Below are 9,648 nucleotides of genomic sequence, written 5' to 3'. Positions count from 1 at the left end.
GGACGCTGAGGGGAAAAGAGGAGGAGCTTGAGCTTAGCAAGGGCGTAGAAGCCCAGTGCAGTGATCTCAAAGCTCAAGTGGTCCTGCTGCAAGTCCAACTCGAAGAGTGTCAATTCAGGGTAGAGGCTCTTAGTGACGAGGTCGCTGAGAAGCTGGAGGAGCTAGAAAAGGCGGAGTCCCCTCAGTCGGAAGCTTAGAGGAGGGCAGAGTCCCTTGAAGTGGCGAACCGAACTCTTTGTTCTGAGTGAGAAAATGACTTATCGACGGCAAGGCTTAAAGTAGAGAGGCTTGATAAAAGGATTTGGGAGTTAGATAAAGAAACCTCTAATATTTATGATCAGGTCGCTGCTCTGGAGGCCGAGAAGGCCAAACTACTTGAACGGCCTTCTTCATCTGCGGCTTCTGGCTTCCCCAACATTCCTTGCGAGTTGTATGAAGAGTGGATTCATGCCGAGGCCCTATAGGATGTGATTCATCAGTTGTTTGTGGCTGGCTCCATTCCTGCTGCGGACTTTGAAGAAGCTCGCGTCAAGGCTCGGGAGGCTTAGATTGCTTGTGGCCTTGACTCGATGATGCCTCATCCCGGTGAAGAAGATGAGGACTGGTATGATTCCATATAGATCGCCTTGAGGATGAAGCCTGGTATGATTCCATATAACCTCCGAGCAAGGATGGAGAGAGGCGTTGAGGGTTAGGCCGATGAGGGTGTCGTGGGTCGTGATGGTAGTGGTTAGCTATAATATTTTTGCTTTTTCTAAAGGTTTTTGTGTATTTTTGCTGGCGTCTTCAAGAGCCTTTGCAAGAGACATTTGTCTATAAATATCAGAGTTGGTTTTTGCTTTTATTTGCACCTTTCTTATTTGTTGTGGTTTGTTTTTGTACTTTGCATGTTTTTCTCCTTCATGCTTTTGTTGTTGTCCTTGTATATATCAAAGTTTATTCAAACGTGGTCAAGGGCCGATAGGTGTTATTCGAACTTGTTCGAATTCTTACTTCTTTAAAGTGCGGCTGAGGGTCGGTAGGTGTTGTTTGCACTTGGTCGGACTTATCCTTTTGTTAATATCGACTGAGGACCGGTAGGTGTTGTTCTAACTTGATCGAGCATAACCTTATGTTAATCGCGGCCGAGGGCCGATAGGTGTTATTCGAGCCGGTTAGAACATGACATTATCTTTGTCGTTGTCGAGGGCCGATAGGTGTTATTCGAACTTGGTCGAGCATAACCTTATGTTAATCGTGGCCGAGGGTCGATAGGTGTTATTCGAGCGGAGTCGAACATTACCTTTTGTTAATCACGGCCGAGGGCCGATAGGTGTTGTTCGAGCGTGGTCGAACATAACTTTTTATAAGTTATGGATGAGGGCCGATAGGTGTTATTCGAGCGGGGTTGAACATAACCTTTTGTAAGTCGTGGCCGAGGGTCGATAGGTGTTATTCGGGCGGGGTCAAGCATAACCTTTTGTTAGTCGTGGTCGAGGGTCGATAAGCGTTTATGATGAACATAATTTTCTTATTACTTTGATGTTGTTCCTATGATTACATAATTTGAGAGAGTTACAAAGTTTTTGGGCATTGGATGGAATTCCGGTCCCAGTCCCAGTCTATCTAGTCCTTTCATCGCTTGACTTGGAGAGTATTGAGGACTCGGGCAATGAAAGAGAAAAACACAGTCCCTCCTTCGCATACTTCGACCTGAAGTGTTCTCATTGTCGCCTCGTTAAAAACCTCCTTGAAAAAATCCTAATGGGATAAAACTCAAGTAAGGGAAGAAGAGTGCGACTCTGGGACACTTCTTCCCTTACAAGTTGAAGTATTTGAGGTGGTTGATGTTTCAATTTTTCAGTAGTTGCTTTCCTTCCATTATCTCAAATTGGAATGCACCCTTGTTTGCTTTGGTTGTAATTTTGTACGGGCCGTCCCAGTTTGTCCCCAGCTTGCCTTCCCGTGGGTCTTTTTTTGCTTGACTTTTGGCTATGAGTACGTAGTCCCCTACTTGAAGCGGCCGGACTTTTGCTTTCTGGTTGTAATAACGTTCTGCTTGCTGCTTTTGGGCGACCATCCTTAAGTACGCCAAATCTCTTCATTCATCGATTTCATTGAGTTCCTACCTTCTACTCTCATCATTACTAGTACCGATTTTGTGGGAGTATCTTAGGATGGGCTCTCCGACTTTTACTGGTATAACTGCTTCGGTACCATAGACCAAAGAGTAGGGAGTCTCTCCTATGCTCGTCTTCAGGGTAGTTCTATATGCCCATAATACTTCTGGCATTATCTCTAGCCACAGCCCCTTGGCGTCTTCGAGCTTTTTCTTCATGATGTTAAATATGGACTTGTTGGAGGATTCTGCCTGCCCGTTACCCGCCGGGTGATATGGGGTCAAGAGTATTCTATTTATATGCCATTTCTCGAAGAATTTGGCGGTTTTCTTTCCCGTGAACTGGGGTTTGTTGTCGTAACTAATCTCCTTGGGTAGGCCGAATCGGTAGATGGTGTTTCTCCATATGAATGTGATTACCTCTTATTCTCGTATTTAGGGGAACGCACCTGCTTATACCCATTTATAGAAATAGTTAGTTAAAACTAAAAGGAATCGTACATTACCTCGCTTTGCTGGGAGGGGGGCCACATTGTCCATTCCCCATTTGATGAACGGCCACATAGAGGTGACTGAGTGGAGGTGTTCGCCTTCTTGGTGAATCATTGGGGTGTACTTCTAGCATTATTCGCAATTATTTACAAATTCTGAGGCGTCTTTTTTCATGGTGGGCCAATAGTATCATGCTCGTATGAGGCATCGGACGAGTGCTCGATTGCCGGAGTGAGCACCGTAATGGCCTTCATGGACTTCTTCGAGGACGCGCTGGGTCTGGTTTGGGCCTAATCATTTCACCAGAGGGCCGCCGTAAGTCCTCTTGTACAGGTCGCTATGGAGGAGATTGTATCTGGCTGCTTGAATTCTTAGATTCTTGGCTTCTTTTTTGTTGTTTGGCAGTGTGCCGTCCTGCAAATAGGCAATAATATGATTACGCCAATCCCAAGTTAAGCTTATAGATCTTACCTTGATTTGGTCTAGTGATGAGTTGAAGAGGTGGACTATACTTTTATCTTCAGTCATGATACTTTTGGTAGTTGCGACCAATTTGGCGAGGCCGTCTGCTTTAGCATTCTGCGCCCGCAGGATCTGGTCGATCTGGCATTCGTCGAGCTCGGGCAGCAGCTTACAAATCTCAGTATGATATTTTTGCAATCTTTGTTCTTTGATTTGGAAAGTCCCTGTAACTTGGTTGACCAAGAGTTAGAATCACAGCAGAGTTTCAACCGCTTCGCCCTTAACTTGAGTGCTAGTCTCAATCCTGCAATTACGACCTCATACTCGGCCTCGTTGTTAGTCATATCTGGACACCTTATGGAATGGAAGATTATTTCTCTTGTAGGGACCTCGAGCACGAGTCCCAATCCGAATCTGGAAGCGTTGGATGGGCCATCGGTATATAAGACCCAGAGATTTTGTTTTTGGAGAGAAACTTGTACGACTTCCTTCTCAACTTCGGGCATTATCTTTGCACTGAAGGCTGCGACAAAGTCGGCGAGCACTTGCGACTTTATTTCTGTTTGCGGGTGATATGTGATATCGTGCTCGCTTAGCTCGATGGCCCACTTGGCCAGTCTCCCTAATAGCTTGGGTTTATGTAAAATGACTCTCAGGGGGAAGGTGGTAACGACCAAGATAGGGTGGCACTGGAAATAGGGTCTAAGCTTTCGTGAAGCTATGAATTGTACCAATGCCAGTTTATCGGGGTGCGGGTACATCGCCTCAGTGTCGACGAGTGTTTTGCTAATGTAATAGATGGGAGATTTCATACCTTTGTTTTCTCAGATCAGGACAGGCGGTCAATGCTACTTCGGAGATGGCCAGGTAGACGGGGAGATGTTTCCCGGGTTTAGGCTTTGAAAGTAGCGGTGGTGGTGACAGATATGCCTTCAGTTCTCGCAAAGCTTGTACGCACTCGAGTGTCCATTTGAGGTCGTTGTCCTTTTTGAGTACATTGAAAAATTTGTGACATCTGTCGGACGATCGCGAGATAAACCTCGATAAAGCAGCGATTCGACCAGTCAACCTTTGGACTTGATTGTTGGAAGTCAGGAGCCCCGATATCCCTTCGATAGCTTTGATTTGGTCCGAGTTGACCTCGATCCCCCGTTGTGATACTAAGAAGCCCAACAATTTCCTAGAGGATATGCCAAACGCGCATTTCTGCGGATTTAGTTTCATTTCCTTCAAATGGTCGATATGGTCCTCTGCTCTTTTAGACTTGATCAACATGTTATCGATATATACTTCCATGGTCTTGCCGAGCTAATCTTTGAACATCTTCGTGACCAACCTTTGATATGTAGCCCCCGCGTTCTTCAGACCAAATGGCATGACCCTATAACAATACGTTCCTTGGTGGGTGATGAATGTGGTTTTCTCCTAGTCCTATTCTTCCATAAGTATCTGGTTATAGCCTGAGTACGCGTCCAAGAAATGCAATAACTTGTGCCCTGCCGTTGCGTCGATAAGTTGGCTGATATGTGGTAACGGAAACGAATCCTTCGGGCATGCTTTGTTCAAGTACATGAAATCCACGTACATTCGCAATTTTCCATTTTTGTTTTTGACCATCACTATGTTGGCAATCTATTTAGGGTACTTCGACTCCCTGATGGAGCCATTTTCTAATACTTTCTCCACCTCCTCGCGAATGGCATCGTTGATGGCGGGGTTGAATTTATGCCTGACCTACCTTACTGGGGGTAGAATGGTCAACGTTTAATTTGCGTGTGGCGATCTACCTGGAGATGGTCGGCATGTCTGCATGGATGAAGGCAAACAAATCTGCATTAGTTATCAAGAATTGACTAAATTTACCTGCTTCTCAGAATTTGCAGCCGATGTAAGCCTTTTTTCTACAGTTATTGGGATCTAATTGAACGGGGTTGAGGTCTTCTACGGTTGTGTCTGCATCCTCTACCATTTCGGGATTCATGATGATGTCCCTAGTCTCTTCTTATGTCGACCTCGACCCTGCTGATTGCTATGCCTCTTTTTCCTTGCATTAGTTATCAAGAGATGTACGTTGTTCTCCGCGTATGCTAAATATCCCCCAAGGTGTTGGGACTGTGATTACTAGGCATAGGCTGGCGGGGATGGCTCTAATGGGATGTATCCATGGTCGTCCTACTATGGCATTGTACGCGGTGGCCTGGTCCATGATGTGGAATGTCGTCTCCAGCGTCACACCGCTAGCCAATACGGGGAGTGTAATTTCTCCCGATGTCCGCTCAACTGCATTATTAAAATCAGTTAGCGTGATGCAGCGCGACACTATCTTGTCCTTGAGTATCATTTGCGTGAGGACTCGGGGATGGATAATGCACGTTCCACTTCCGTCTCCACCATGATGTGTTTGACATCAGTATCTAAAATGTGCAAAGTAATGAAAAGGGCATCATTATGAGGGAAAGTCAAACCGTCGGCATCTAACTCGTCGAAGATGATACTTTCTTCGAGTCCGTCGTACTGTTCGCGAGTGATAGATCACTTGAGCTTGTGAGTGATGGTGAATTTAACGTCGTTGATAGAAGTGTCGTCGATGCTGCTGATTATTATGTTGATAGTATGAGCTGGTGATGGCGGCTTCGGCGGACCTTGGTGTTCATGTCCTCTAGCGAAGTTGTTTCTCCTCTTGTCGTTTAACAACTCTTTGAGGTATCCCTGCCACAACATGTTCACAACTTCTTGCCTGAGGGCGATGCAATATTCTGTTTTGTGCCCATGTTCCTGGTGGAACTCGCAGAAGACGTTGGATGTTTTGGTGCTCGGATTGGACCTCATCTTTGGCGGTGACTTTACCTTCGTTCCGAGTTTCTCCTGAGCATAGACTATTTCTGTAGGTGATATGCAAAAATTATGAGCAGATAATAAGGGGGGCATACCTCTCTCATTCCAGTGAAACCCTATCCTCGTCCTAGATGGGCCTTCTTCGTAGTGAGGGGAAGGTGGGGTATGGCCCTTGACATATGGCTGGTTTCGTTCCCTGTTGGGTGGTGAGACCGGGTGATCCCTCCTGATGTTGTATATCCGTTCTTTTCTGGACTCGTCTTGTACTGAGATGAGCTGATGGGTTGGTTGTTAGGTTTGTCCTCATCTGCTTGGACTTCAGCACAATAAGTATTGTGGATCTCGTCCCAAGTGGTTGGGGGATATTTCATCAATCGGCTCAATAATTTTCTAGTTTCTCTAGAACTATCTCTACTCAACCCATTCTGAAAGGCTAGGACCGCCATCCCCTCGGACACGTTTGGCAGATTCATCCTTACCTTATTGAATCGGGCGAGGAAATCCCTCATTCCTTCTCCCATGGACTGCTTGATGGCGAATATGTCATTTACTATTGTTTTGGCCTTCTTGGCTCCGGCATGTGCCGTTACGAACTTATCAGTCATTTTCTCGAAAGTTTCTAAAAAGCGAGCTGGTAGCTGTGAATATCATGTTAATGACCCTCCCGTAAGGGTTTCGCCAAACTTCTTCAGCAAAATAAAGGACACTTGTTCCTTGTTGAGGTCATTGAATTTCACGGTAGTGACGTAATGAGTCATATGATCTTCGAGATTGGTCGTTCTGTCATATATCCTGAGGTATGGCGGCATTTTGAAGGTCTTTGGTATGGCATGCGAGGCTGTTTATTCATTGTACGGTTATTCTACGAATTTATGGCATCTATCTTTGGCAATAGCTTAGGAGCGCCTGATATCTTGTCGACTCGTTCTTGATGTTTTTTTCATTTAGTCCATGAGTGCTTTATTTTTATTCTCCATTTTCTCCATCCTCTTTAGAACAACGGCGAAGGCACTATCATCTGCACTGTTAGTAATATTGTGAGTTATACGTGGTGTTAGAGGGTCTAGTCAGTTGCTCTATTCGTGTGCTCGTTGTACTGTGTAGGCTCTTGCGGTCTTTGTAGTTGCACCTGGAGTGGGCTTGTTGAGCATGCTTACTAGCGTATCGGTCAACCATGCTTCAGGGAGTCTTTTTCATGGACGATGGCATTCCTACAACGGGGAAGAGGCGACCTTTCCCGCCTAAGGGAAGCAGTGGGCGTCATGTCCTCGCCTAGTTTTTCACAGCTCTCATAGATAGCATTCATGAGATTGCTACGAAAATCACCCGTTACTTTAGTCGTTTTTCCTTGGTTACCCACAATGTAGGTATTTGAACGTGCAAAGAAAGCTGCAGATCTAAGGGAGACTAAAAAATGAACTGAGGTTAGTGATTCACGTTAGCTATATATCTAAAGGGAACTAAAATATTAATTAAGAAATTCCCATATACGACGCCAAACTGCTTGACCCAAAATTATTGATTTTGGATCAACCAATTAGATTTATATAATGAAGAGTTAATCTTACTTAAATATAATATCCAAAAGATAAAGTTACTGTGTCAAGACCAGATAACTAGTATATTCTGCCTGGATGGTAGTAAATATGAGCAATGATGGTAATATTCAATGATCCAAAAAGATGGAATATGGCATTAAATAGTAATAAATAGCAATAAATGGTATTTAGGTAAATAAAATGTGTGAGTCACCCGAAAAGGGATTAGATCAGTGGTTATTCTTTCTGACAATGATGAATGATTGATAAGCCGTTGAATACTTGGGTCGTTCTTGGATCTAGTGGAACCCCACTATTGGGATTCTAATGGGTTGTTGTTGTTGTTGTTGTTATTGTTCTTGGATCTGGTGGAATTGAGAGACAAGAATCTTGGTAAAAAGGTTTTTTTAGTATCTGTGCAATAAGATCAGATTCTCTATTATAAAGTCAATGTGTTCTTTACAAATGAATATCGCATGTCCCCTATCATTGTGTCTGTTTTTATTTATAGGGAACATTTTCCTAGAAACCCTAATAGTACAAGCGTGGAGAATATCCACTAGAATATTCTCTTTAATGTCCTATCTTGAAACTAGCCGTTATAACAATGCCAAGGGTGTTCAACCTCGACCTCGATCTTTAATGACTCCTCGATCTTAATCCTTTCAGACTCTTCGACCGCAACCTTCATTGTTCCTTGAAGCACTTCAACACATGTCGACATGTGAATGTCTCACTAATGCTATCATGACTTCAATACTTTTTAGATAATTTTTGACCCATACAGTTAGTCCCTCCGTTTATTGAGGTCGACTTCACGGGCGAGTTCGATGAGCAGATTATGTAGTTGGTGGTCGAGCTAATCAAGCGTACTATACGAGTCGTGGTTGTTGCGGCGAGGGGGCGACGTGGCCCTCTGTGAGCTGCACATTTCAAATGCTTTGAATTTCCCGGGTGATTTGCTGGAGTTACCCTATCCAAGGGTTAGGATGACGTCATGATATCATGCGTCATTATGACACATATTCCAGATGTGTAGCTTCATTTCGTGTGTGACCTTTGATTAGACCTGTCACTTCGGTTCTGGTGCCAATCATGATGATCCGTTTTTGGTTTCGGTGCCTTGACTTCCATAAATAGGGACCCTTGGACTTGGTTTTGGAGTTTTAATATTCTATCGTTTTGAAGCACCAAACTTCTCTCTTGCCATCTTCTTCTTCTCTGAATCTCCTTTCTCTGTTTCATTGACCTATATTGTTCTTCATTCTCTCTCGTTAGTTACTCTCCTTCATTATGTTGAATCATGTCAAACGTATCTTCTGATGCCGGTGAATGGAATCATGTTGCTCCCCTAGAAGTGGTGCTTCCCTCCTATGGGCAGAGCGTTTCCACCATTGTTGAGGATGAAGCCTTCTCGTCGATGGAGAAAATAATCCCCCGTAATCCTGAATCCAGGTTCGACTTTACCAAAGTATCTGATGTCGCGCCTGGAGTATTTAAATCAACGATGAAGTTGAAGGAATTGGCGGAACTCAATGCCAAATTCGGCCTTCCAAACCATGTCAAGCTGATCCCGACTGAAGGGAATGTGGTACAAGTCCATCGCCCCGGGTACTGTGCTCTTTATACCTACCCCTTCCTCATCAGCTATTTATTCCTCCTCTTTCCTTTGGTGGAGGAATTGTGTCATCACTACAGCTTCTGCCCTGCTCAGCTTGCACCGTACGTCTACAAAGTGATTAAAATGCTGATTAAGTTCGCCGATGTCAACGGCTTTCCTGGAACTTGGAACTACACTCGTGAGTGCCTTGTTTCTTTTTGGGTTTGTTTGGTTCTGAATTCTGATTTCTCACTTTCCTTTTCTTGCTTCCAATAGCCAACCTCCTCCTTTGGTCGTTCACATCTCTAACTGGGTCGAGCGACTCTTCCCCCATATCGTAGGGATCCGCGATTGGCCGAGTTTTTTCAAGAGATTCAAACCTGCTCTTCCTTTGATAGGTAATTATTTTCTTTGATTGTGGCCGTTCCACTTCCCATTGTGGATGGATTCATTTTGCTAACTTGATGTTTCCTTTTTCTCAGGCAAGGGATCTTCTCGGAGGAGCCGGGCACCGGTAACCTCTTTCCGTAAGACGGTTGCTGCGTCTTCAGCTTCTACTCCTGTTTCGACTACTACGTCTTTCGTACCTATCTTAACCTCAGCTGCCACAGTATGAGATCTCG

The sequence above is a fragment of the Nicotiana tomentosiformis genome, chromosome 2 (assembly GCF_000390325.3).
Source record: "Nicotiana tomentosiformis chromosome 2, ASM39032v3, whole genome shotgun sequence".
NCBI classification, from domain to species: Eukaryota; Viridiplantae; Streptophyta; class Magnoliopsida; order Solanales; family Solanaceae; genus Nicotiana; species Nicotiana tomentosiformis.
This window is presented reverse-complemented; position numbering follows the sequence as displayed.